This window comes from Fukomys damarensis, unplaced genomic scaffold (assembly GCF_012274545.1).
Source record: "Fukomys damarensis isolate Sample0158 unplaced genomic scaffold, DMR_v1.0_HiC HiC_scaffold_5, whole genome shotgun sequence".
Lineage (NCBI taxonomy): Eukaryota > Metazoa > Chordata > Mammalia > Rodentia > Bathyergidae > Fukomys > Fukomys damarensis.
Genome location: NW_022900917.1, coordinates 13,876,649 through 13,904,151, shown reverse-complemented (window position 1 = coordinate 13,904,151; position 27,503 = coordinate 13,876,649). Strand labels below are relative to the sequence as shown.

The following is a 27,503-nucleotide window of genomic DNA, read 5'->3' as shown; positions in this document are numbered from 1 at the left end:
AAAAAAAAAAAAAAAAAAAAAAATAGAGGCCAATGGAGTTTTTGCTTTGGTGAAAGAGACTTATGGTTCAAAACCAGTTCAAGTGTGTTTTTGTGGAGGGGAAATAGGGTGCTATTGAAAGGGTAAAGACTGTGGCTTGTGATTAAGATCTGGAGCCAGGAATTTAGGTCAGTGGTGCCTCCCCCACTCTTAATAAAAGGGATGGTGCCTCTTAATAAAAGGGATGGGGGAGCGCCCAACAATCCAAAAGATTGTTTCTGAAGACTGTAAGTGACTCTTATTAAGAGTAATTACTTAGAGTTTGAATTTCTGTCTGGATGGAAATTTCTACCACAGGTCAGATTATGTGATCTCTCAGTGCCTCATAGCTTTAAGCACTGTGTGTATATTTGCAAGGTAAGGCATGTCACATACAGTGCAGATCAGCTCTTCCCCTGGAAGTGAAATCCTTGTAGCTTTACTGCTCACCATATTCTTGTCCTAGGTACAGGGCGAAATGCCATCTCAGGGTTTTAGGAGTCATCCTTTGAGGGCATTTGGCATAAAGGATACTTTCTCGTCACTGTTTTAGCAGAGAGGGTCTTATTATTTTCCTTTCTTCTTCTGGAATTATTATCACTCTGCATTTTTAGGGGCCCATACCTCCCTCCACTAAAGTTAAGATGTTCTGTGAAATGGAAATGTAGCTAGTGAAAGCGAGATTGACAGTAACAGTCCTCAAACTGCCATTTATAAAGGGTAATTTGTTTAACATTAAATATAAAAAGCTCTGCCTGATGGTTTGCATTATAACCAGTGGGTGTCTTGTCAACCAACATGCTGGGAAACAGGTTTATAAAATTCCTTCTTTTTAGTAATTATTCCCTTTAAGGGAGAGCATCCAAGCATTTTAAATCAGACTTAGTTCATAATTGTCAGGTATTAGTATAATGGATTCAGCTAAAAGGATTTTAGACATTTGGGCCAATTTGTCCCTCTGTTCTAGAAGCAGCATTCTGCATGGCATAAATCTGTTCCTTCAAACTGGGGAGAGGACGATATGGACGCTGGTGCCTGACTTTAGTTATTAACATTTCTTGACACGTTTGGCAAGCAGCATGTCACTGACCTCAGGGGTAGGACTTCAGAAGATATTGACACCGGGGCATGCAAATCCAGAGCATAATTGTCAGACTGAAAATCCACAATCAAGAATATTTTCACTTTGTTTCTTAGCTCATGTTTCCAAGTGTATGAGATTTGCTAGGCAACCTTCAATCTCATGACAGGAAATGAGCTGTTCTGAATTCCCACATGTCCTGAACTATTCAGTGCATTATGTTAGTGGAAGATTGTGGAAGCTTTAATGTAAGAAATATATCATTTACAAGTTATTTATTTTTCTCTTACCCCACTAATACAGAAAGGTATATATTCACGTCAGAGATCATACCCATTTAGGTGATAACTCAATCAGCAGGTCAAGGTTGGGCCAGTTTTACACGTTGGTATGGTGATGTGTGTGTAGTGTGTGTGTGTGTGTGTGTGTGTGTGTGTGTGTGCGCGCGCGCATATGCGTATGAATACGATTGAATCCAGAGCCTCTGCACTGATTTATAATCCTGGCTCTTTTTATTTTTATTTTGAGACAGAGTCTTGGTAAGCAACTAAGTTGCCCAGGCTGGGCAATTTACCGTCCTCCTGCCTCCACGTCCAAAGGTGATGATGGGTCATAGGCATGTTCCACTATGCTCAATAAGTTGTCATATCATATGCAGAGATGAGTTAAAGACCATTTGAAAACCTCTTTTTAATTTTGTCTCAGGAACGTGGGAATGCAGGGCTTGTTATTCAGCTTTGTGATGCTGTAATAAAACTCGTCAGACAATCAACTTAAAAGGAAGGGTTATTTTAGCTCATAATTTTGGAAATTCCATTTCCTGGCAGGGAGGACATCATTGTAGGAGCTCATGGTTTAGGAAGCTGCTTACCTAGTTGTGACTGTGAGGCAAGCAGAAAAAGAGAGAAGGGGTGGGGGTAGAGGCAGAGACAGAGACAGGGAGAGAGATCTGGGGTGGGCTCCCAGAATCCCCTTCGAGACTATACCCAATGACCTGAGACCCCACTAATCTGTACCTCTGGAAGAGTTGGACCATTTTCACCAGGCATGGTGGCCTACACTTGTAATCCCCACATAGTGGGTGGCCGAGGCAGGAGGATTACAGGTTTGTGCTCAGCCTGGGCAGTTTAGCAACTCAGTGAGGCCCTTCCAAAAAAAAAAAAAAAGTGTATCAGGGGAGAGTACAAGGGATGTAGGTAGGTTGGTGTGAAGGCCCTGGATTCAATTTCCAGTAGCAAAAAAAAAAAAAGATTTCTACTCTCTCTCAATAGTGCCAGGTTGGAGATCAAAACTTTAACACAGCTCAGAGGGCATTTAAAGAACCAAACTGTATCATGGGGGAAATGATTATTCTGTCAAATAGGCTTAACCTCAAAGAACCTGTAGCTGAAGACAGAACCTTCCTTGGAATGCTAACTTGAGAATTCCTTTCAATAAACGTTTCATCTGGGAATGATTCTATCATTTAGTTTAGGCTGATCACATTTTTCACCTATTCAGATGCATTTATTAGTTTGCACAGGTAGCACATGTATATACTCTTTTGAAAATATTCCGAAGGAATATATTCAGGACCAGAGTGTTAGTCTCCCTTCATTTCTGCCTCTAAATCCACTCTAGCTTACCCCATTCTAAAAATAGCCATTATTAATAGTGGAGTGTTTTTGTAACCTTTTTCATGGATTTACATTAATATGCATATTCTTTTTTATTGAGTTTATTGGTGCTTTAAAAATATACAGTACTGTTACATTTATCATTGGGATCTTGCTCCTTTACATGACAGTTCTTGGTTCTCATTTTTCTCCATACTTCTGCCCTCCCTTCGCCCCTCCGCCCCCATTCACAAAGACTTTGTTTGCATTTTTTTCCTCTTTCTTTCTTTCTTTTTTTTTTTGGTACCAGGGATTGAACTTGGGTTCCTGCACTTGGCAGGCGGCAGCACCACTGAGCTAAATCCCTGGCCTTTCCTTTTCTCATATTTTTTCTTTCCCCTTATTTCCTTTCCCCTACCCTTGCCACTTCCCCTACAATATGTATATTCATAGAGAGTGGTGCCTCGGTTCACGAACTCAATTCCTTCCATAACTCTGAGGAGGACGTCTTGGTTGGTTGTGTCCATCACTCGATGCAGAGTTCTTTAATGGAGGCAAAATTTTGCCAGCGCCTCTGTTTGCCAACTGAATTGTTCACAAACAGAAGTATTTGTGAGCCGAGGTATCACTGTCTGTTACTTTTTCGTTTAGAAATATCAATTATACTTAAACTAGAAATCACGAAGCTTGAGACTGTCCCTATCTGTCATCCCAAACTTGAAGAAGTTTCCAAAGGCTTCGCTCAGAAGTGACACTGCTTCACCCACTGCCTTTCCAGCGGCGCCAAGACGAAAGATATTCTACCTAGCACATCTCGGAAAGCCATGTTTGTGTCTTCAAATTAAAGCCTACATGCGATTTTTTGAATGGAAACACTAACGAAGATTTTAATTAAGAATTAACACTCTGTAAGATCGGCTGCTCAGGCAGCAAGGGAGTACTTGTAGCCCTGGAGATGGAAATGGGATAATTACTAAGGCAAATGGATCCGTCTGACCCATTATCCTTTATTTCTTCCAGATTCTAGATGCTTCCCCAGCCCTTCCTTTATGACTGTTTGACAATGGAGCAGGAGGCCGTGGCTTTTCCCTGTATCGGTTGAGCTCGATCGTGTACAATCTCCCACCCCCGGAGGTTCGTATCCCCCCCATTTGGAGAAATGGCCCCCTGCCCATCCTGTGGAGGCCCCCATGCTGCACGGTGAATAGGGGAGAAATCTCATTTTGGAGACAAGCATTTTCTGTGAACTCTATTAAGCAACAAAGAAGCCAGCCTTTCTCCAGGTCGCATTTCCAGGATATAATCACCAACTTCTTGGGTGCAATATAAGACCCCCATCGAGGTCCGTTCTTTCCATGGTCATCAACATGATTATTTCACAGTCACAGCTTTCTCGAGGGAGCTGGAGATGGTTTTGTGCACATTTTAATGAGCCTGTCATCCTGCCTCAATTTTTTTCCCCTTTAGTCTTTATTTCTTTCTGATTCCTTTCTTTCATGCTATGAGCTGCATTTATTTGGAAAGTGGAGGGGACATGGAGATTTTAAATGTCACCAGCTTAGATGAAAATCTATTGTCTTCTCTTGTTGAGCTTTAACCTTTATTGGCTTACAAGGGTTAAAAATATTGTATATTTTTGTTCCAAAAGGAAAATATACAGTTGGGCATGAAGTTTTGATATGTTCTTAAATAAGAAATACTTTTATTTTTCATGAAGATGTGACACATGCACTCAGTAAAAGTATAATAAGAGAGCATCACAACAAACATCTCTGTGTACCGGAAGATTTTAGGGGTCTCTCCACTGACTCAGCAAATGGAGATTATCTATCCCCGGTTCTACTAGACTTTATTAAAACGAATTAAATGGTCTATGTACAAGCACAGTTCTAATTCTAATATTTTTAGTTTTTAAGTGTCATTTTAACAGCAAATGCTGAATTTCAGATTCAAAAAATGGGATTTTTTTTTCTTTTCATGAGCAGAAAAAGGACTAAAGGAATAGTCAGACTGTCTGATTTTATTTCTGTTGCTTATACCAATTGACTTTCCCTAAATTTATACTTAGTTTTTAATATGTTTATTCTTTTTTTCTCACACTGGAGTTTGATTTTATAACTGTATTTACCCAAGGATTTAGTATCTAAGCAGAGTAGAGTAGATTTTGATTTTATAAATAAATTTACCTTAGGATTTACTATGTAAGTTCTGTACGTTAGGGTATATTTTAATGAATTTCATCTATCCAGCGACAGTTTTTTATTTTGATTTTTCAGATGGCTTTGGTTAGCAAATAATGTCTGTGACTAATGCTCTCTGTAGCTTCTCCTAAATTAATCTGGCTCTTTATCCTTTGTAAACATATGTATGATCTGCTTCAATCAGATTTTCTGAAAACAAAGAAAAGCGTTCCCCATATTCTCCCAGGAGGTTTACAAATGATATGCATTGAACGAATCCAATTGGACTAATATGATTATTGTCTTTATGTATGCAAAAGGGCATAGATTCCTCAACAATGCATGAGAGCAGAGAGGTAGCTATTCTCCTGCCAGCTTCTTTGCATGTGGATCTGGGGGAGCAAGGGTCTCTGGGTGAAGAACCCGTATGGCCACTCAGACCTTTCCTTATGAATGGCACTCCCTCTTTTTCTGGAAACAAAGATGCAATCTCCAACACAAAGAAGATGTGTCAGGTGACCTTCAATCTCACCTCCATTCTTGGGAGTGACAGGGGCTTGGAAGCGCAGACTGAAACCCCCACCTGAACCCCATTAGACAGTGTCCAGGCCTGCTGGCCGAGGGAAGGACAGGACAGACCCTGTTTGTCTAAGCCTGGGTAAGGGTCCTGAAGTTGTCTGTCAAACACTTCCGTCATACTCCCTCCTCTGCCCTCCGTCTGAGCGCTGGTATCCCTACTGTACTCCCTTGGATCTCCTTTCTACTATACTAGCATACTAGTTGTATACTGCTTGATAATTTCATCAAATTCAAGGTGTTCATCAACTAATAATTTCAAACAAATATTATTACTCGTCAATCTCTGCCCCAAGATCCACACCTAATTTTCAGTGCAGTACTAGACATTTTAATTCTGATGTATCTTTAATTCTTGAAATCCATCAAGCCCCAAGGTGAACTAATTGTCTTTATCCTCTAACATGGCCCCACTCAAGCTCCCAAAATGAAGTCATAATGGATTCCTCCCTCTTGTCACTGCCCACATTCCAGGCCACTAAATTCTATAAATTTTGTTTCCTAAATAAAGTTCAGACGCCTTCTGTATTTCATGATCATGTCCAGGGCATAAGTTCGGGTCATGAATTTCTTCATGGTTTTCTGGAAGAAGGAAGCGAATGGATAGGAAAACGCGTGGTTTTGATAGACGCTGTCCGCACTGTTTGTTGAGGGGTGTTAAAGACCGAACACATTAACATTTCTGTTTCCATTCTTATATAGATTGTAGGAATATATTTTTAAGACATTACAGATGATTTCAAGTTTGGAGACAAGCTAGGATGGTGATTTACCTGGTCGTGTTCTTTGTAGTGAAACATTTTTGTATCAATTTATACTTCCATTAATATTATATAAAAGCCCTTTTATGTGCACTCTTGCCAACTCTCATAAATTTTTAATAATCCTATGACAAAAAGCTGTACTTCCTACTCTCTCTCTCTCTCTCTCTCTCTCTCTCTCTCTGTGCTTCTTGATACTGAGGGGTTTCTCACATGCACTAGGCTGGTCCTCTACCACTGTCAGGTCCTCAAAACCTTCATTCTTCTTTAATGTCATATTTTCATGATTAGCAGCAAGTTTTAACATCTTCTTATATTTAGTACTCATTTGTTTTTATTATGTGAATTACCCACTATCCTCAAGGGTTTTCATAAAAATAATAAGATTTCAATATTCTACTGAATTGGATGAGCACTTCACATATTAAGAGCTGTGAAATTCTTACACAGGTTTCTCCTTTCACTCTGCTACTTGCCCTTTAATGTTTTGTGTTACATTTTGTAATTAAGAATTGTCTTCCTTTTAAATTTTTATGTACTATATTTAAAATTTTATTAGTGTATATTAGTCATACAAAATAGTTTCATTTTGGTATATTTGCATGTGTATATAACATACTTTGGTTATTTTTTATTGCCAGTCCTCTTTTTCTTCTGCCTTTCCCCTTTCCTTCCTTTTCTCTAATTATCTTCTTTCTACTGAAAAATTTTCTAATGCAGTGCTATCCCCTTAACTTTTCCTGTATGTCTCCTCAATTACCATAGCCTCTCATACAGTCTCCTTTCCTGTCCTTAAATTGTACTGGATTTATCTTTTTGCAATGTAAATCAGCCCCCTCCCTTCTTCCTGATTATAACTTTCAGTGGTTTCCTGCTATCTGTACAGATTTTAACTCCACAAAGAAGGCCTTTTGTGATCTGCACCTTGCTATCTCTCCAGCCCATAGTCTTCTGCCCTAGCCTTGTGGTTCTCCTGTTTGATTTGCTCAACCGTACTCACAAGCGCTGTGTTCAGTTACGTTAGAGTCTGTGTTTGAACCCTCTTTGTCTGGAAGAACTTCTTCCTGTCCTCTCAGGAATTCCATTTCATCTTTCCAGGCTTGAGCACAGCGGATTATTCCTTTCTTCACATAATCATAGAGTGTATATTCTTCTCTTGCACCAGCATCCCTTTCTTTGCTGTGCCAGCCCACCTGCAGTCTTGTTTAATAGTTTTCATTAATGCATACCCTTTCTTAATTTAAATAATACTACTGTAAATGGCACTGTGACAGCACTTGTAAGAGGTATGAAAGAAACATAAAAATGACAACATCACTGTAAAAATCGCACTGTGCCCTTCCTATTATCATGTTGCACAACACCAGTGATATGTTTGCTGCGTTGCAGCTCTGCTCCCTTGCGCCACTTACCAGATGATTTTACAGAGAACTTAAAGAGATTTGTGGAGAATATTTACAGGTCATTGTACAGCCATAATTTATAAAAAGATGTAAATTTGTGAAAGTGAGTAGCACACCCTTAGATAATCACACTAATTTATAGGTGTTTTGCAACAAAAGGTATTCATCTTGTGCAAATGGAGCAAGTCTTAGTGCGCCATACACTGACTTCATTATATAAACCAAATGTGATGGGAAAATGGTCCTTAGTCGATCCGTCCGGGAACGTTTGTCTTAATTCCGTGGGAAAGCATTAAATACAGATAAAGCACAATGAAATCGGCAGGGTGATGAAAATGGGATGTCGAGCCTCAGGGGGCAGATGCTGTTACGTCTGTCAGGCTGAATTTGTTAGATTATACGGTAGGATGAACACAAACTTAGACTAAAACACAGTATTATATTTGGATTTGGGAAATGGTCAAGTACAGCTGCCAGGTTGGACTTCACTGCATGTATCTTTGACTTTGTGGTACGTTACATTTGTAAAAATCTCAAAATCCACTCTTTATCCTAAAAATTTAAATATAAAATGTACATTACTTTCCATTGTTTCTTTTTGATTGCCAGATGCTGATTTGTATATTTATAAGAGATGAAGTAAAAGGAAGCTGCACTCTAATCATATTATTCTTTGATTTTTCTAAGAATGAATCAACATAGAAGTTGGATATTTAATACATTGGAAGCTACAAAAATGAAAATTATGATTTAAAATGTTTCCATTTTTTTTGCATCTTTTATCCCATGGTTATAAAATACCAATTTCTACTAACGCATAAATATGCTGCCAATCTTAACATTCCACAGAGAATACTAAATATTAACTAGTAGTATAAAAATAGAACTCTGAAAAAAAAATAGAACTCTGTAACCAGTAATAAATGGGTGTTTATTTCCTACATTCCTCCAAAATGTATAATCTTAGTTGTTCCTTTTCAAATTACAACCGGATACAAAAACCTCTTTTCACTCAGAAGGGATGTTATTAAGTTTTCCCTAAAAAAAAAAAAAAAAGCAGCTGCGTGTAGGCAGGTTTCAAAAATAGTCCCAAAGATGAATGCAATTACTCATTAACAGGCTTATATTGTAAAGGGTGAAGTAACAGTGTCTTATACTTCAGTCTTTTTCACCGACTTTATTACCATTCAGTTTGCGCTCTCAGGCTCTGAGAAAGGCACGCAGCTCAGATAAAGATGAGACGGAACCCATTATTCCGTGGGGTTCTGGTCGGAGTCACTTGGCTGTGACTGAGTGGTTCTCTAGACCCGCACCGATGCTGGAGGTCACAGGCCCGCACCAGCCTACCTCCTCTGTTCGGAAGGGTTGATCCCCTCCACAGCTGGCTGTAGTCTTGCTGATGACCACTCTCAAGATCAGACGTCAGTGGCGGTGGGGGCGGTGTCAGAGTGCCATAATTTCTGTCCCCCAAATCATCCTCAACAGTATGTTTATACGTTCCCTCTTTGTACTTCTTTCTCCTGCAGAAAGAGGCTGTAGATTTCAGAAGATTCCTCAAGGGTCTATTAATGAAACCCTTCTCAGTTAAAAAAGGTTCGAAAGCTGTTCTTATAATACCTACTTTTATTGAAATTTATAGTTCCAGTGTATCTGCCGCCACCTTATGGAGACTCCAAATATGTTTAGGGTAAGAGCACAAAAATCTCTGTTTAAAAATATTGTGATAAAACATACGTAACATAATATTTATTATATTCACTGTGAGTGCACAATTAAGTGGCGTTAAATACATTCACAATGTCATATAACCATAACCTCAGCATGTATTCAAAACTCTTCAGTACCCCCAACAAATTCAACAAGTCTCCTGTCTCACAAGCACAAGGACCAGAGTTCGATCCCCGGAAAAAAAAAAAAAAAAGAAAAAGAAAATCAACAATTCTCAGTTTGGTAGATAAATCATTCAACAATCATTTCCTTTTCCCTCCTCTCTACCCTGTGGTAACCTCTATTCTACCTTCTGACCCCACGAATTTACCTGTTTCATGTACCTCATATAAGTTGAATCTCATGGTATTTTTCCTGTGCCTGGCTCATTTCACTAGCATAATATTCTTAGGGTCCATCCATGTTGTTATTCATATCAGAATTTTATATCCTTTTTATGCTGAATGTTGTGATGTTTTATTATATAGCAGGTCTTGTTTATCATTCATCTATTTTGATCTTTTGGGTACTATGAATAGAGCTAGCATGAACATTAGTATAAATATCTGTATATGTTATATTGGTATATGAATACTAGCATAAGTTTATATAAATATCTATTCAAATCCATGATTTCAATTATTTTGAATATAAACGTAGGAGTGGAATTGCCATGTAATATTTGATTAACATTTTAAAATTAGTTTCTTCTTTTCATTAGCAATGGAAGATTTTTTTCTTTTTTGCCACAGAAGTACACAGATGCTTACTTTATATTTGGTTGTATGTTGCTTGCCTCATATAAATCAGCCTGAGGTGTCCCTGTGATTCTCCTATTTTTAAATTATGAGCAGTTTTCTCATGTTAGTGCCTTGAAAAACACTTGGAAACAAAATGTGCCTCAGAGAAAGATAGTTCTTCTTTATTGATCTTGAAATGTAGATCCTGCTCTTTTCTTTTTTAACATGCATGCCACAGAAAAGATATTTTACTTCATGAAAAATACATCCTAGACATGATCCCAATACAATCTTCAGAATTTATTTTGCAAATTGCTTGAAATCGCATTTGTCATCAACGAACAGAATGGAAAATAAGGACATGTCATTCCCTTTGTGGAAATGATTATTCTGGACACGCTGCTAATTTGCCAACCTTGAGAAAGTCAGTTTTGTTTATAAAGACCTTGACATATTCACTGAATTGAGAATTGTAAGTAAATATCACACGCTTGTGTTTGCTGATCCCTGGGGTAATTGCTTAATACAAGTTCCTCGGAGCTCTTTATCCTCGGAAATCAGATTGAAACGATGACATTATCAAGGTGCTGGAGGATGGGAGAGAAAAAGGGAAGTATAGGATTATTGTGGGCGCTCAGACTGAGGGATTCATTTTCACATTTTGCTCTTTCTTCTGGACTCATCCTGGCTATCAGAGAGGAAGCATGGTATATTCTTTGAGGCTCATAGTTAATTATCCTAAATAACGTGGTAGAGGCTGTGAGTTAATGGGAATGGAAATCGAGTACTCCCAGAACCTCATGGCCATCTCCCTTCCTTTACTCCTGTCAGACTTGCTCTGGTTTAGCTTTGGTTCCCTGAGTTGCCTCTATTCTGGAGAACAACCGACTCATAGAACTGAAGGTTTTGATGTGGAGTATGCACGTCTGTTTGAATTTCACTGGCATCTCTGTCCAATGCTTTTGTGGATCCCAAGTAACTTGCTCAGAGACACTTAATTTCCTGAGACTCAGTTTCCTCCTGTGTAATACGGGATTAGTAACACTTTATGTAACTGATAGGAGAACAGAGCAAGACAAGAGTGCTTACTGATGTGCTTACTAAATGACTGCTTTTTTCACACCGCAGGAGATGGCGCCGTGCATGCGTTTTCTCTCTCCCCGGTTGGTGTGATGATGGTGGTAGTGAATGTTACTAAGCCTTGAGTTACCACAGCAGCATCACATGTCATCTCACCTCCCCTTCAGTTCATTCTCAAACTGTGATTTGGGAAACCACTCTACAGTGTAAATTTGATCACATTATAGTCCTACTTAAAAGGCACCAATGACATTTAACCACCATCAAGGCTATTTTATTTATTTTTCTGGTACCAGGGATCGAACTCGGGACCTTGTGCTTGCAAAGCAGGCGGCCGCACCACGGAGCTAAATCCCCTGTCCTGAGCTAAATCCCCAGTCCAAGGCTATTTTAACTTCTTAGTGTCGTGCATTCCAGGGAGCTCAGTCTTTTCTCCTGCACCCATTTGCCCTCAGATACAGTTAAATATCCAAAGTTTTGCACACACTTTATCCTCCTCAACTTTCCCCACCCGTTCTTTGTGGGAAGGTAAGTCTTTGCTGCTTTACCCTGCTTTGCTGGCCATGTTCAACTGTCACTGCTTCTAGAAGGCTATGGACACCCTCACACATGGTCACCATTAGACGACTTGATTCCAGTGGGGCTTCCACAGAGCAAGGAGTGTCTTTCATTTCTTAGACAAAAATGCCAAGCTGCTTTCCAGCCTTTCAGTAGGTTTCAACATATATTTACCGAACAGACAAATGCATGGATGTCAGATCTTTGCAGGTAATTAGCCTCACACCCTGATTTTTTTTCTTCCTACTAAACCAGAAGCACAGACTATATCTAGTTAGCTTTATTAATAATCTGCAGTCGTCTCACAGGTGAAATCTGAGCTTAGTTTATGATCCAGGTTGAGGCTATACACATGGGCTTATCTCTTCTTCCTCTCAAAAATCCAGAAGTGATGGTAGAAAAGTACAAAGGGCAATATAGGCTCAAAAGCCCAGAAAAGTGCAGTAGCGGTACACATATAACAACTTAGTTTAACCAATTTCTAAAAGTGAATACATTCATACAGCTAGGTAAATCTGAAGGGAGGAGCACACAATGTCTGGTATGTAAGTGCTCAGAGTTTATAAGTCAGAACTGGAAGAGAAGCAGGACCCATTTTTATTTAAAACAAGATGAATCTATCATACTCAGCAGTGGAGCAGAGGGTCGGAATCAGGTCTCTGGGAACTGACTGAAGCCGCGTGCATCTTCACCGCCCTCTTTCTCCACTGTTGCCTAAGTAATGGTGACACTGGTGATACTGCCAGTACCAGTTAGATTCTCTCCAAAGAAACTGGCCACCCTTCCTGGGGAGAGAAAGCTTTGAGAATGGAACTTAACACTCCCAAAGGGGACTCTACCTTTTTGTGGCATTTGGTGGATAGGGGTGTTGGGGGTGTCCATCTGTCTGCTCTCTACTTGCGCAGCCCAGCGGCAGCCTGGGTTTTCATCACTGTTCGTCCCGTCCTCCCTCACACGGCAGCCCTGGGATGCAGTGTCCACATGTCAGGCAGCTGAGCACAGCCCACAGTCACCAGCCTGCTGAGGAAAATCAACAGTATGATGGCAATGCACTGATGGGACCAACACAGGAAATAACCGATCTCTAAGGAAACAGATCATCTATGGTAGGAAAGAAAAGCTTTAAAATAACTTTGAGTTGAAATGTCTTTGAAAAAAATAAAAAACAGATTGTTAAGATGTGAAGAAATAAGCAAAGAACTCAAAAATAAAAATAAAAGAACTAAGATAAAAGGTGAAGGAATTTTCCATAATATAGAACAAAAAGACAAAGATATGGAAAAATATGAAGAACACCCATAAAGTGTCAATGCAGAAGAGCCAATGTCAGAAGAGAAAAGATAGAAATAATCCAAGAAAAACATATAGGCAAATAAAGAGGCCCAAACCAAATCAACTCAAAGCAAAAACAATAAAAATCCCCAACTTCCCTGTGCTGATGAAAAATAAAGTTTAAATATTCAAATTCTAGTAGACAACTGAACAAGAGCACAACAAACCAAAGACCATCATTTTAAAATGTCTTCAGGACATCCAGAAAGCACAGGTAGGTGAAAGATCTTAAAAAAACTCTTTCAGAGAGAAAACCAAGTAACATATTTAGGATGATGTAAAAGAATAGAATAATGGAGAAGGGCTGAGAGATGGGAGAAAAATTATGGGAGAATCTATCACAGTTACCCGCACACATAGCTCACCTAGTTTTGCAAGGTAGTCATTTCCAGATTCCTTTAAAGAAAAAGATAATGAAAACAATCTCTTCTGTCACGAAACTTAAATCCATCCTATACAGGAGGAAGTTTAGAAATATGGTTTAAAGCCAATGGGTCAAGAAAGAGAAATTTAAGCACAGTATAAAAACACGAGCCTAAGCAGGAAACTAAGAAAACAATGTGATTCATGGAGGCAAGGAGCGGGGAGTAGATGGAACAAATACAAAAATGCTGGCTTTCACATCTTTTGCAGTGAGCTGGTAGCAATGCCTACAAAAACTTGATTCATGGGAAAACAGGATAGGGACACATTATTTAGGATTATGAGATGTTGCAAGGGTAAAAACAGAAATGGCACGAACAGGTCCTTTGGCTTTTGCAGTGTAAGAGCCTGACTGAACCAGAGCGACTCCATGTTGACCAGCAAATGACCTAGAGACTGTCGCTCCCCCCCATCCCTTATAGGATAACTAATGATTAATTGTGAATTGTTAGGTAACTGCTTTGAAGTAGCTGGGAAACTAAATGGAAACTGTAGTGAACACAGAGACCCAACATAAATCACGCCACTCCTTACTTGCCTGTAGTTGAATGTTCTGAACATTATAATCTAAGTTGTAAATGGAATAATGGATAATTGATCTGCTGATCATTAGTACGTGACGGTCAAGTATATGCTTGATGACCACTAGCTCAGATCAACTGATTCTTTGCCTTTGTCCTCTTCCTGTAAGTTTTAAGTGTAACCCCCCCATTAGCCCTATATAAAATGGCCTCTGTTTCTGAGCTAGCCGCCTCTCTGAGCTGCTTGGCTTGGGGAGTGCCATCTGGCCAGACTAATAAAGGTCTATTTGCCAACTTGCCTGGTGTGTTCCTTCCTGGGTGACTCTCACTGTCCAACAAGCTCCTGGAGCCTCGCTGAGCTTCTGAGCCCAGCATCGTGAAATCCTCTTGGCTGTTCACGCTCCAGGAGTAAAAGTGAGACTTAAATCTTACAGCAGCATGAGTACCAGGCCATGGGAGAAGGGTTTCCTTTTTATCCACATCCTCCTGAGTGGTTTGAGTTGTGTGCATACATGAATTAATCTCAAATAAAGCACAAAAGTAGAAACATCACACGAATACCTTCACAGGGTCCATCAGTCCCTTCTGATCTCATCATTAATTCCTTTTTTTCCCAGTTTCATACCTGCAGCTCCCTTCTTTCCCCACCCCTTCCACTTACACAGTAGTTATACTGAAATATTTATAAAAACACAGAGATATTTGTTGTTTCAGTGTATTTTTTGCTCAGTTAATTCCCCTGCTGAAATGTTCTTTTCTACATTCTCATTTGCAAACCATACATCTCATAAGGGGTTGATAATGAACGCATGAGGAACTTAAAATACTCAATAGCAAGAAAGCAAATGACCTAATTAAAAATGGGGAAAAGACCTGATCAGATGGTCATGTCTCAAAAGAAGCCATACAAATGGTCAACAGAAGAGATCCTCTACATCATCAGTCGTCAGTGAAATGCAAACTAATACCACAGTGCGGTACCACCTGATACCTGTTAGAGTGGCTGCTATCAGAAGGACAGAAGATCACAAGTGCTGGCTGGGGAGGCAAGAACGTTGCATGATCCTGGTGGAAAGGTGCTTAGTGCAGCCATTTTGGAAAACAATATGGAGAGGGGCTGGGGATTTAGCTCTGTGGTGCTGCCTGCCTGCTTTGCCAGCAGCAAAGGTCCCAAGTTCAATCCCCGGTACCGGAAAAACAAAACAAAACACCCGCACTCAATACGGAAATTCTTCAAGTCATTAAAGCGGGAGTTTCTATTCCCCCATCTTCTTGGGAAGTCTGTTCTTACTTTGCGAGTTAGAAGGTCCCTGGCTGGGTCTGGGATGGATGGGGAGAGCTCTTGTGTGTGGAAGGGCTATTCCTTGGGACAGCAGGAAGTAGGAGGCTGCGAAAGCTTTAAGGGGTGCATCCTAGTGGGCGATCGCTAGGCCAGATCTGTGAGACCCAGACCCTTCTTCCTTTTATTTTCATTTTCCAGGTATCAAGTGAGTGGGTTTTGCTCTGTCACGTGGCCCTGATGTGACAGGCCCACGACAATGGGACAGATCAGCCATAGACTGAAACTTGGAAAAGTTCTCTTTACAAGTCGACTTATCTCAGTTGTCATTATAAGGATGGGAAACTTACACCTGTAGACATTCTTCTCTCAGAGGACGGAGCACATGGCACAGTCCAGTACCCTCATGGGCTGCGAGTTTCTTGGAAACAGCACCTGTATCTTATTTGTATATGAACCTCAGTTCTTGGTCTCGTGACTGCCGTAGTGTAGGTTCTAGGTAAAGGCTGCCTGAAAAAATTCACGAATGAAGGACTGTGACATTGTTTTGTGTTTTTTTTTCCAGCACTGACCTTCTGTAGACTATGATAATATAGGTTTATAATTTTCTATATACAGTCTCAGTGTATTGAAATCAGTCCTAAACATGTGAAATATTTACCAGAAATCAGGTTAAAGGTAAAGAGATTAAAATACATGATAGATGCAACACTGTGCAGTGATATTATAAATAATGAACTACCTAAAACTCTACCTGTTTTAAAAAGTAGTGTTCAAACTGGGTATGTTTGCATATGGCTGTAATTTTAGCACTCTGTGAGGCTATGGCAGGAGGTTCACCACCAATCTGGGCTACATAGTGAATTTGAGCTTGACTTGGAACCCAGAAAGTCGTGTCTCAATGGCAACAACAACAACAAAATGACAACAACAGCAACAATAAAACAACCACCAAAATGAAAAAGTAATGTTTTCATTTTTCTACACTTCTTTCTGTTATCACTCTGGGATACCTTAATGTAATACTCTTTGTTTTGTGTTTAACATATTCAGATGCTTACGATTCAGTCATCTACCTTGTCATGGCATCAATTTATTTCTTTTATTAAACAATATTTTGTTTCAATCTACAAATTTTGAGATCATTTCAAGTTTTAAAAGATTATCTAGAAAGTGTTCCAAGGACTGTTGTGGATACATATTGCTTTCTTTCTTTCTTTCTTTCTTTCTTTGGAGACAGCATCTTGGTATATATTCATGCGATCTTGAACTCACCAAGCCATGTTGTTTTCCAACTGAGCCTAGTTCTCCTGCCTTAACCCGTCAAGTGCTGGGACTCTAGGCATCCACCGCCATGTTCAGCTAGATTTTTGTTTCAGGGCTCATATTTTACAAGTATTTCAATAAGTTGAATAAGAATCAAAGTATGGGAATTTTTATAAAAGAAATTATGACATTTAAAAAAATCGGTAATTTTTGTTCCCATGGGCACTTGTATATATTGCTTTTAACACACAGGCACACATGCACAGTGAAGTCCAGAGCTGAATCAACCCTGCCCTCTTGTGGTACATGTTTAAATTTCTGGGCAGTCTTTTTTTTCTCTCCTAAGGACTTTTATTTCATTTTACTGTAAATTGATAAATTGTAATTGCATCTATGTATGGAAGAAAATTTAGCTGCTATGATATGTAAGTGCTATTAGATTTTTAGACATTGTGGGGCTATTATAATGTTTTCAGTGAATACTTTTTTTCAAATAGACTGTATTGAACCTCAGTATTACTTGAATGGATTCACAGACATGATTTGGGCCTTAGTGTCCATGACATCAATTAACAACTGAACTTGGGGCCAGACATGGTGGCACGTGTTTCCCAGGACCTGGGAGACTGAGGCAGGAGGATTGCAAGTTTGAACTCAGCTTGGGCAATTTAAGAGGCTTAGTGTGACCTTGTTCCACACACACCACATGTGTGCATGCACGCACGCACACACACACACACACACACACACAGAGCTAGTGATAGGATGTACTTTAGTGTGAAGGTCCCGGATTCAATCCACAGTAACACAAAAAGGCTCGGAACAACAGATCCCATATAGGAGTGAGAACATTTTTGTTGAAGTGGATTAGGAAATTGGCCATACTACCTAGGAAGCAGTTTGATGAAGGAGATGGTCCTTACATGGTGATTTAAAGGAAGGGAAATGTGGTGAAATACTGAGGGAAGTGAGGTTTTTAGATCCTGAGGAAACGATGCGATTGTCTTGCTTGATACTTTACAATGAGGTGTTAGGATCAGAGCAATTGAGAGTTTTCCCAAATAAAAATCCAGTAAATGCTCAGAGTTGTAGGTGATCTTGTTCACCTGTCCTTCAGCTTTTCCATCAGGCTTCTTCTTTTTTTTTTTTTGTACCAGGGATTGAACTCAGGTCCTTGTACTTGTGAGGCAGGCGGTGACACCACTGAACTAAATCACCATCCCACCAGGCTTCTTCTGAAAGAGCTGTTGGAAAGCATCCATTGAGAAAATGCACAAGCAGTGCTTTGAGAAATAGTCAAACACAAGGAAGCCTAACTGTTAGGTCATAAGATAGATACACAATGTAATCTGAATCAAGAGAACTGACTTGCATCAGAATCTCTGGGTTTGGGGCTAAATCCATTGTATGGCATCGGAAAAGTCACTTAATGCCTCAGAGTATCAATTTTCTCATCTGCAAATTGGAGAATGACAATAAAATACTCAGAACTATTGTATCAGAACTAAATCAGTTTGCTTAAAATCACTTGAACCAGGCATGGTGGTACATACCTGTAATCACAGTTACTTAGAAGGCTGAGGCAGGAGGATTGCAAGTTCAAGGCCACCCTAAGCAACTTAGTGAGACCCTGTCTGAAAAATAAATAGTTTATCTAGAATTGTCTGCATAGTCAAACATTTCTACATTGAATTCTTACTCTTTTATAATTGTATTTTTGAAAACAAAACAACAAAAACATCACCTGCAAAATATGGTTAACATTGTACTATATTATTTTGAGCAAGTGGAATCTAAGATGAAGTACAGGATGTCAAAGGGAAAGATTAATAAATTTGCTCATATAACAGCTCTTTTTGTAACTTTTTACCCTAATTAGTACATGTTTGCAGTGTATATGATTACATTCGCCATAAGGGGTTGGTACAGGTACACAACACATTTCAATTCTTTTTTTCTCCCTTTTTTTCCTACCATACCACTTGTATTTTTCCAGCACCTGACTTATTTATCTTATAAGATTTTATAAAGTCAATCATCATATATACAGATCAAACACCAGGCTAGTAGGACAAAGAACACATCAAACATGTAAGACAATTGTACTAAGTCAAGGCACACTTTATATTGTCCATGCTGCTGGATTCCAATACCTTTTCTCTCTCTGTCTTTGTCAATCATCATATATACAGATCAAACACCAGGCTAGTAGGACAAAGAACACATCAAACATGTAAGACAATTGTACTAAGTCAAGGCACACTTTATATTGTCCATGCTGCTGGATTCCAATACCTTTTCTCTTTCTCTCTCTTTTCCTATTATCTATCTTTTATTTTGTAATATATATTATATATAAAAATATAACATTATACATATTACCTATGTATAAATACAATATATTCACTATATAATATATTATGATATATAGTATGTAATAATATACATCAAATTATTATAGATAATATATTAAAATATATCTATAATAATTAGAGATTTTTTCATGTAAGCAAAACCATGTGATATTGAAGCTTGTGTATCAGTTCACTTACCATTGTGGTCTCAAGGTGCATCCATTTTCCTACAAATGCTTCAAGTTTATCCTTTATGGCAGAGTAGTACTCCATTGTGTGTAAATGGCACATTTCGTTCATCCATTCATCTGCTGATAGATGTGTAGGCTATTTCCAGACATATAGCTCTTATGAGTTGCATTGCTATAAACATGGGCATGCATGCCTCACAGTGGTATGATGTCTTTAACTGTTTTGGGAAATCAATTAGAAGGGGAATAGCTAGCTCAAATGGAATTTCTCCTTTAGTGTTTTGAGGAATCTCTATACTGATTTTCATAGTGGCTGTATCAGTTTACAGTCCCACTAACAGTGGGGAAGCATTCATTTCTCCTTACTGTCTCACCAGCACTTGTTATGGGTTGATCTTTTGATAATGGACATTCTTTCTGGAGTGAGATGGAATCTCATTGTTGTTTTACCTTGCGTTTCTTGAATGGCCAGTGATGTTGAACATGTTTTCATGTATTTACTGGCTGTTTATATTGCTTCATCTGAGAAGTGTCTATTCTAGTGATGGCAAAACTGAGAGACTGAGTGCCCAAACTGCAACTCAAAAGTGTCACAAAATGTCAACACTGTAATTAAACCTGAATACTGAGGTTTTAGCTTAGAAAAAATAATCCATACTTTAACACCTTTTGTCTTAAAAGAAAAATAAACAACATGCGTGTCATTGGCTCACCACCACTGGTCTGCTCATTCCAGATCCCCATTTTTTAATTGGGTCTTTAATTTTGGGGGTCTAATACTTTTGAGTTCTTTATACATTCTAGATATCAGTCCTTTGTCTGAGGAGTAGCTGACAAAGTTTTATTTTCCCATTTTGTAGGTTGTCTCTTCATTCTTTTAGTGGTTTCCTTTGCTGTACAGAAACTTTTTAATTTGCTGTGATCCAATTTGTTGATTCTTGATATTATTTTGGGAAGCCTTTGCCCACACCTATAGCTTCAAGAATTTTGCCTATTTGTCTTCCAGCAGATTGTTTCCATTCTAATGTACAGTTTTAAAATGTTTCTGTACAATAATTTTTATTTTTATTTATTTATTTTTTTATTTTCTGGCAGCGGGGATCGAACTTGGGTCCTTGTGCTTGCAAGGCAGGCCCGGAACCGCTGAGCTAAATGCCCAGTCCTGTACAATAATTTTTAAATAAATGCTATATCTTAAAAAATACATAGATCGGGGTAGCTCACTGCTGCTTGGGTTTAAACTCTACTACCATGTGAAAATGAAAAATTCACTGGAAATGGCAGGACTTAAAAAGATTTTGAACATCCAGTTCTGATCAAGCCATTTACTTAATGCATCTGAATGAATGCACACAACATGCCCAGCCTGGGGGTGGTGCGTAGCAGTGGCCCAAATAATGTTACCTAATAATCATTACTTGTCCTTAGAGCTTCACATAGATTCACTCTTTTAGTTCTTCCAACCATCCTGTGAATCTGTTTCATTTTTAATTTCATGTGTAGCTGAGGAATCTGAGGACTGGAGAGGCTAAACAGCTTGTTATGATCCTACAAATATAAGTGGCCGATCCTGAATGAGAGCCCAGTAGCCTGGTTCTGTGATTCGAAGTCTTCCTGTTTCCCTAGGCCAATTGCAGCAGCTTCATCTCCTTCTTCTTCCCTTCAGATACTTTTCTGTCCTGTGCTGGAAACTGGAGAATGTTCTCCCAGTCTTTCAGGACTTACATGTAAATTGGCTATGATCCCAGGTATCATCAAAACGAAGTCACAACTGCAGCCGAGGAGTACTTCATTTGCTTTGTATTAAGTCATAGTAGCAGAGGAGAAGTGACAAGACCTATGCCCTCTTTCCCAACAGCAGAGAGGGAGCGGTGTCAAGAGATCGTTTTTCATTTAAAATCAAATAACAGTACGGAGTATCTTCTTAGTTCGAAGGCTGAGTTATCTTGACGACTGAGGCAGATGTGGTCCCTTCTCTCCCAGTGTTCACATTCTTAGGGAGAAAATGATTATTATTACCACAAGGCAAGGTGATCGTTACTACCAGAAAAGACAGGTGTATGAGGGACTTTCCTTGTGGGACCCATCTGCATAGGGAAGGCAGGACAAAGCTTTTGGGAATGTAGCACAGAGTTAAGAGTTGGGGGTTGAGTATAGATTAAACTGGTGAAGGTCAGATGGAGCGGGAATGGGAAGGTATCTGAGGAGGAGGGACTAGCATGTGCAATGACTGAGGCAGAAGGGAACACGGCCCGCGACAGAGCTGAAAGCAGATAACAGAGGCCAAAGCTGGAGAGAGCAGGAGAGAGAGAGAGAGAGCACACAGAAGATGAAGGGTGGGGATGAAGAGATGTCCTGGAGCAGATGCAACAGTGGCTAACGTGTAATTCTTAATGATCACCGAGTGCACCCTGGGAAGTGGGATGTTTGTGAGCCGGTTGAGAGGGAAGGGAAGGACATAAAGTCAAAGGAAAGGAGAATGAGAGTCCTACCTAAAATTGAACCTGGAGTAATTTAAGGAAAATTCTGAAATTTCACATCTCTCGGATGTTTGTGGGAATCAGCTTTCCCACTACTGAACAAAGTGATTTTTACTACTTAAAGGAGAGAATTTTATTTTTGGCTCATGCTTATAGAAGTTTAAGTCCATGACTGGCTGACATCATGGCAGAAGGGCACGGAAGAGAGAAGTTGCTACTTCATGGCATCTGGGAAGCAGAGACGGGAGATCACCACACAGAAGGGTCAAGGATCAGATGTAGTCCCGAGGCTGTGCTTCCATGACCCATTTGGACACACCCAGAAATGTGCTTTACTAGTCTCTTAGGTGTCCGTCTCTGAAGCCAGTGAAGTTGACAATCAAGTTTAATCATCATAGCTATTTAAATGGTTAATAGTGCAAATCAGTAGATGGCACTTTGCTGAGCAGGCCCAGTAATATCTTGTGGATCTAAAATGTCAGATCTTGCACTTTATTTAGGAGAGGGGGATGAGGATAGGATAGGAGCGCTAAGTTCTAATATTCTGAAGGTATGTAGCAAGCATCAGAGTAATGATGAGAGGTAAATAACCCTGAGATGGAAGGTACAAGAGGGCCTAGAGTAGAACTGGGCCACTGGAGAATTCCTGGTAGAAAATGGGAGTGGCAGGTAAATGTTGATAATTCTGATGCCCGTTTTAAATTTGCAGTTGGTTTGTGTTTCTCCTAAACTTTCAGAATTGCTCTGCCCATTGAATTGCTTTGGATTACTGATGCTTGGGAGAAGAAACAAAAGGAGGCAGGGAGGGAGGGAGGGAGGGATTGTAGGGAGGAAGAGAGGAAGGAAAGAATGGGCCAGGAAAGGGACTGACCTGAGGAATCTCTTTCCCTCTTAAAGGGGTGGAATGTGGCTCCAGCTTCAGGGAAAACAGTGACCTGAGGTACAGTGGAGCTGACTTAGGAGTGAGTATGGGTCATGTACACTATGGGAAGTGGATTTGGGAAGATAGGAAGATACTTGGGCAGCTTCCCCAATAACCTGGAAGGTTACAGTTATTCTAATAGAGGACAGGGAATTTAATTGGCAGACATAGTAGAAGGCAATCAATTATAGTAGGCCATAAGTCTATTTTTGGAGGAAATGGTGTATACTGGCTTTAAGAAAACTTACAGTTTAATGGCAGAGGAAGGGCAAAAACAAATGAAAAACACAACTAACATCAGATACACAAACAGGTAGAGTGCCTCAGAGTTGCTGGAAACCTTGGAGTGACAAAAACTCTGTGCTCTGAAGGAATAATTTGAGACAGAGAGCACCATATTCTACTTGTTTTGGTGGCTTCCGTTTTAATTAAAGCTTCAAGATTCCCTCCCTTTTCCTGCCCCAGGGCCCACTTGTTCATTCCTTTTTGGCTCTTATCTGCAAAGTCCTAAAGGGTGCATAGAGACAGGGGAAGGCGAGTCTTCTAGGTGCTGATACCCTCCCACCTCCAGACCTTCAAGGAAAATAGGATGTAAGTGATGATCTGGGGAAGAGGAGATGGAGCCAGGCCATGCACACAGAGGCACCTGAGCTATCTGCTGTCATCCCCAGGTGCCCTGCAGAGGGGCAATGGGTTTGGCCAAGCTCAGAGTCCAGTGTGCAGGAGACGCGTGTGGTTGTGTGCTCCGGAGGGCCTGTGAGGTGGTTCTGAGCCACGGGTGTCACACAATTGTTTCTTTGCGTTCTCTCAATCATCCAGGGCCCTCTTCACTCTTATTCTCTTTGTAAATGAAGAAATTGAGGCCCAGGAATAATTAACAAGTAACTTTTTCAAATCATACCACTGGCAAGGGGGACAAATGGTTTGCAATCCCAAATCCTGCTTGAATCCAAAACCCTTCATGCTGGGTACATAAGCCACCCCAGGAGGTGGGGGCAGCTTTTTATCTAAAATCAATACACAAAAAGCATGTGTCAGTCTACTTGGCTCTCATTTAAGGGTTCAGATGGTTGCAGTCAAAAGTTTTGGCTGTAACTAAAAGAAAATGGGCATCTAGAAGATGGATTTTGCTTATTTGTGGGGTAGATTATTTAATTCTGTTGCATACTCTGCAGAATTAAGTTCATGTTCACTTACTGTCTATGGTCTCAGAACAAACTTGTTTATGCATATCAGCTCATGAATAATAAACAGCTCATGAATAATAAAGTGAGGAAGTTTACTTTCCAATTGTTTTATTCCACTGCTGTTCAATTTACATAGAGAGCAAGGGAGCAAGCATTTCATATTAATTGTAACAGAGCACTAAATACTGCAGATCAGTGGTTGCATTCCTTTTGGGAAAACACTTTCATTGCATTCCTTCAAAAGTAAAATTTTAAACAGTGTCCCTAAAGATTCACCTCTGTGTTTTTTAAAAAGTGCATTTTAAGGATGATATTTTACATTACTCACTATCAGCCACCATAAATGGTTTTCACTGATGGTGTAGTATTTGCAGACCACACCTGGCACACTGAGATCCGAACCTAGCCCTGTTGTGGAGGCTGTTGTGTGACTGAGGTGAGTCTGAAGGTCGTATTTCAGTTGTGGCTTTGTACATGGCTCTCCACTAGCCATTGCTTTACAAATCTCCAATCTCCAGGAATCCCATACCTCGGGGGAAGTTACCTCCTACCCTGCAGAGTTCTTCAAAGGCTCACTGTGCCAGGGCTTCAGCATGTCTCCCAGGGCCCAGGCAGGAGAGGTAAAACAGAGATAGCTTTTATTCCTTCTGCAACCAGCATGTGCAAAATAACATAATTGTAGGGTTACATGATGAGGCAAGAGATTAAATCTATTACCACGCAGTGAGTAAGTACGAGTAGTTAAACGAGTGTTTGGTTTCATTGCTCCGCCTCTATTGGGTTGGAACTCCTCTCTCTGGACGGATTTAATGTTTGAGGAGTGAAAGTCCTGTTTTCTCAGTATTTCATGGGAATGGCTACCACTTGGAATTGACTTTTTTGCACCTTAACTGTGGCTCCTGGGCCAAGATTTGGGTTTCCTAAAGGAGAGCAATAGCTTTAGAGTCACTTTAATTATTTTGGTGTCATTTCCCTAAATTCTGAATTATTCAAGTAGATTATCCAGATTCCTGACTTTTTCTATTTTCATGTTGTCTGTGTTATTTCATTTTTGTATCACCTGCTAATTTACTTGGTTCAGAGATTCCCAAGAAAGCAGGCAACTGCTGTAATCCAGGAACAATTTATCACAACTCAGCCTGGCTCATCACACTTCTGCACCTCACCTCCCACAGCTTTGAAAAGATTTTTTTCTCCCAAAAGCTTGCTTTCTCTTTCTCTATATCTGGTGCATCCTGGCCCTGAGAACGGTTTGAGCTTGGATGTGACACTGAACTCCACTAAGGAGAATTTACCTCATCTATAAAATGATGACATTCCTTGCTGTGTCCCGTGAGCCTGGGAGACCTGAATGTGACGAGGTCCGCGGAGCTCTTTGGCTATGGCGAAGCCTTCCACAAAGTCTTATGATGTATTAATGAATTGATGTGGATACTTTATTTCTCCCAGTTGTAATTTCACAGTCTGATCTCCAAAAGGTCCCATCATTTCCATCATGCACTGAACTATGGCGAGCCATTATGGTGAGCCTTGACACAGGCCTAGCCATGATTGAACTTTGAGTCACCTCGCTGGCACAGACGTGCTCTCGCCCATAGCCACGGGCGAGTTCAGCTGGTAGCAGATGTAACCCATAATGGTGGTTACTGTTTCCCTCTGGAATGTGTGGGCGGTACTCTCGCTCCCGTGCAGCCCTCACTCCCATGCAGCTGGAGAGTATAAAAGGAAGAGGTTCTGAAATAAAGCAAGCAAGCAAGGAACATGAGAAGAAAGGTGCCTCCCGTCTCTCTGTCCTCGTTCCTTCAGGTTTAGGATCTGCTGGCAGGATCCTGACGTCGTGGCTCGCGACACTGAACGAGACACCTGTCCCTTGGTAGATGAGTGACTCTGGCTCCTTTGCCTTCTTGGGAAGCAGGTATCTTCAGTCTGCTGCTGGGCTGAAGGTTAGCTTCAAGGAAACTCACAGTCGATATTTGGAAGCCAAACGTCACTCCATTTTGGATTTCTTGGTCGTGGATTGTGTGGAGAACCATAGATCCGCCCCTCCACCATTTTATGATATAGCCTATGAAGCCATTTTGTATTAGGTTTAGTTTTCCTGTAGATCACATGATATGTTCCCGTGGGTGTTTGATGTATCCTTATAAGGTAATAATCCGTTCTCTGTATGCTGATTGGTTGCATTATGGTATATATGTTGCCACCCCTTCCGGGCGCAGAGAGAGAGAGTGGGGTAGAGATCCAGAGATGAGGAGCTAAAGTAACCTCCTTGTGTATCAAGTGTGTGCCTCTTTGCTCACGTGTTGCCAGTTCAGGCCCCTGTAGTCGCAGACCGAGTTGCCCAAGGCAATCCGGCTCACGACAGGTGGCGCCCAAACAGGGACCTGGACTTGGTGATTTTCGTGGGCAAAGTGAAATGGACCCAGGTCGCCTCGGGTTAAGAGGGACGGCAATCCGTCGGAGCAGCGGCTGCGCCTGCTCCACGCAGTGGTAAGTAAAGGCAACCAGGAAGGTTGATTACTCTCGCTTGCTTGTGTTTATAGAAAACAGAAAGAATGGGACAAGGTCCGTTTACGGACTCTATTACCCACGCCATCCAGAAAATTTTACAGAGGCAAGGAGTTAAGGCAAGCAAGATTCAAATTGCATCCTTCGTACGCATGACGGATGTTATCTGTCCCTGCTTAAGGGACGAAGCGCTTAGTGAAGTTGAGGAACATCTCTCTGAGGAAAAGGAAAGACGTAGTACATGCTCGCAGGCATCTGAAGGGAAAAAGAGCAATATAGAGAGAGACAACATGGCAGCAGCTGCAGCAACAAGTCTTTTGGAAGCTCCTCTTCCAGTTTCTTCTTGCTGTCTTTATCCTGCGCTGCCCGCCTCTGCACTTCCTCTTTCAGCTCCGCCTACTGCCCCTCCTCTATAGGAGGAGAACCTGCCTTCGGGGCCATTTTGTAAAGAGAAATTTCCCCCTGAATACGGCCACGCAGGAGACTTCTCTACTACTCTGGTAGAAGGGCGCTTCGCCTCTCTATCATTAAGTCAGAAAAGAAGTCCATTAGAACGGTGCTTACAGAATGCCTTGGATAACAAAGAGAGCACTGAGGAAGTCCAGCGACTCTTCCCTGTTTTTGAGTTGCAGGGCCCACAAGGCCTATATAGGGAGTATAGACCCCTTGAATTCAAAATTATAAAGGAGTTGAAACTAGCAGTTAGTCAGTATGGACCTTCAGCGCCATTCACCATGGCCATTTTTGAGAGTCTGGCTGGGAACTGGCTTACACCTGGGGACTGGAAGGCAGTCAGCAAAGCTGTCTTATCAGGAGGAGATTACCTCCTATGGTTGACTAATTATACCGAACAATGCAAAGTGACTGCGCACTGCAATCAACAGGCGGGAGTAGCTTTAGTGAGCTATGAGATGCTTGCAGGAGAAGGGCTCTTTGCTACTACTCAGGCCCAGATGCAATACAAGCCACCAGTCTTTGACCAGATTGCTAATTGCGCTAGATATGCCTGGCGGCAATTGCCCGGCACAGGTGATCTAAGTAGCAGCCTGAGCAATATCCGCCAGGGCCCAAATGAGCCCAATGGTAAAGACCCCACAACATCTGATGGGTCTCAAGGCATAGCATCTCCTTTAGAAGAGGCTCTTAAATGTGCCGCAGCACAAGGGGAGGAAATCTTTAGACTATTCCCCGTCGTCATTCAAGTAGAGGGACCCCAAGGGCCGATTAGAGAACATCACCCTCTTGAGTTTAAATTGGCTATGCACCCCCAGTTGGGGAAGGAGTTTTTGCTTGTGTTTTTCCACAGAATGCTGATCAACTGTGGTGAATCCGAGCATTTTA

The 27,503-nt window shown here is 40.7% G+C and overlaps 1 protein-coding gene across 1 annotated transcript in view; it reads left to right on the top strand.

Annotated features, from left to right (window-relative positions):
- Window positions 1-27,503, top strand: part of LOC109117891 (protein SMG5-like) — a 124,152-nt gene that overhangs the window by 49,482 nt on the left and 47,167 nt on the right. Inside the window, 1 exon segment of the mRNA XM_033759937.1 lies at window positions 3,715-3,828. The gene's annotated coding sequence lies outside the window, so the exon portion shown is untranslated.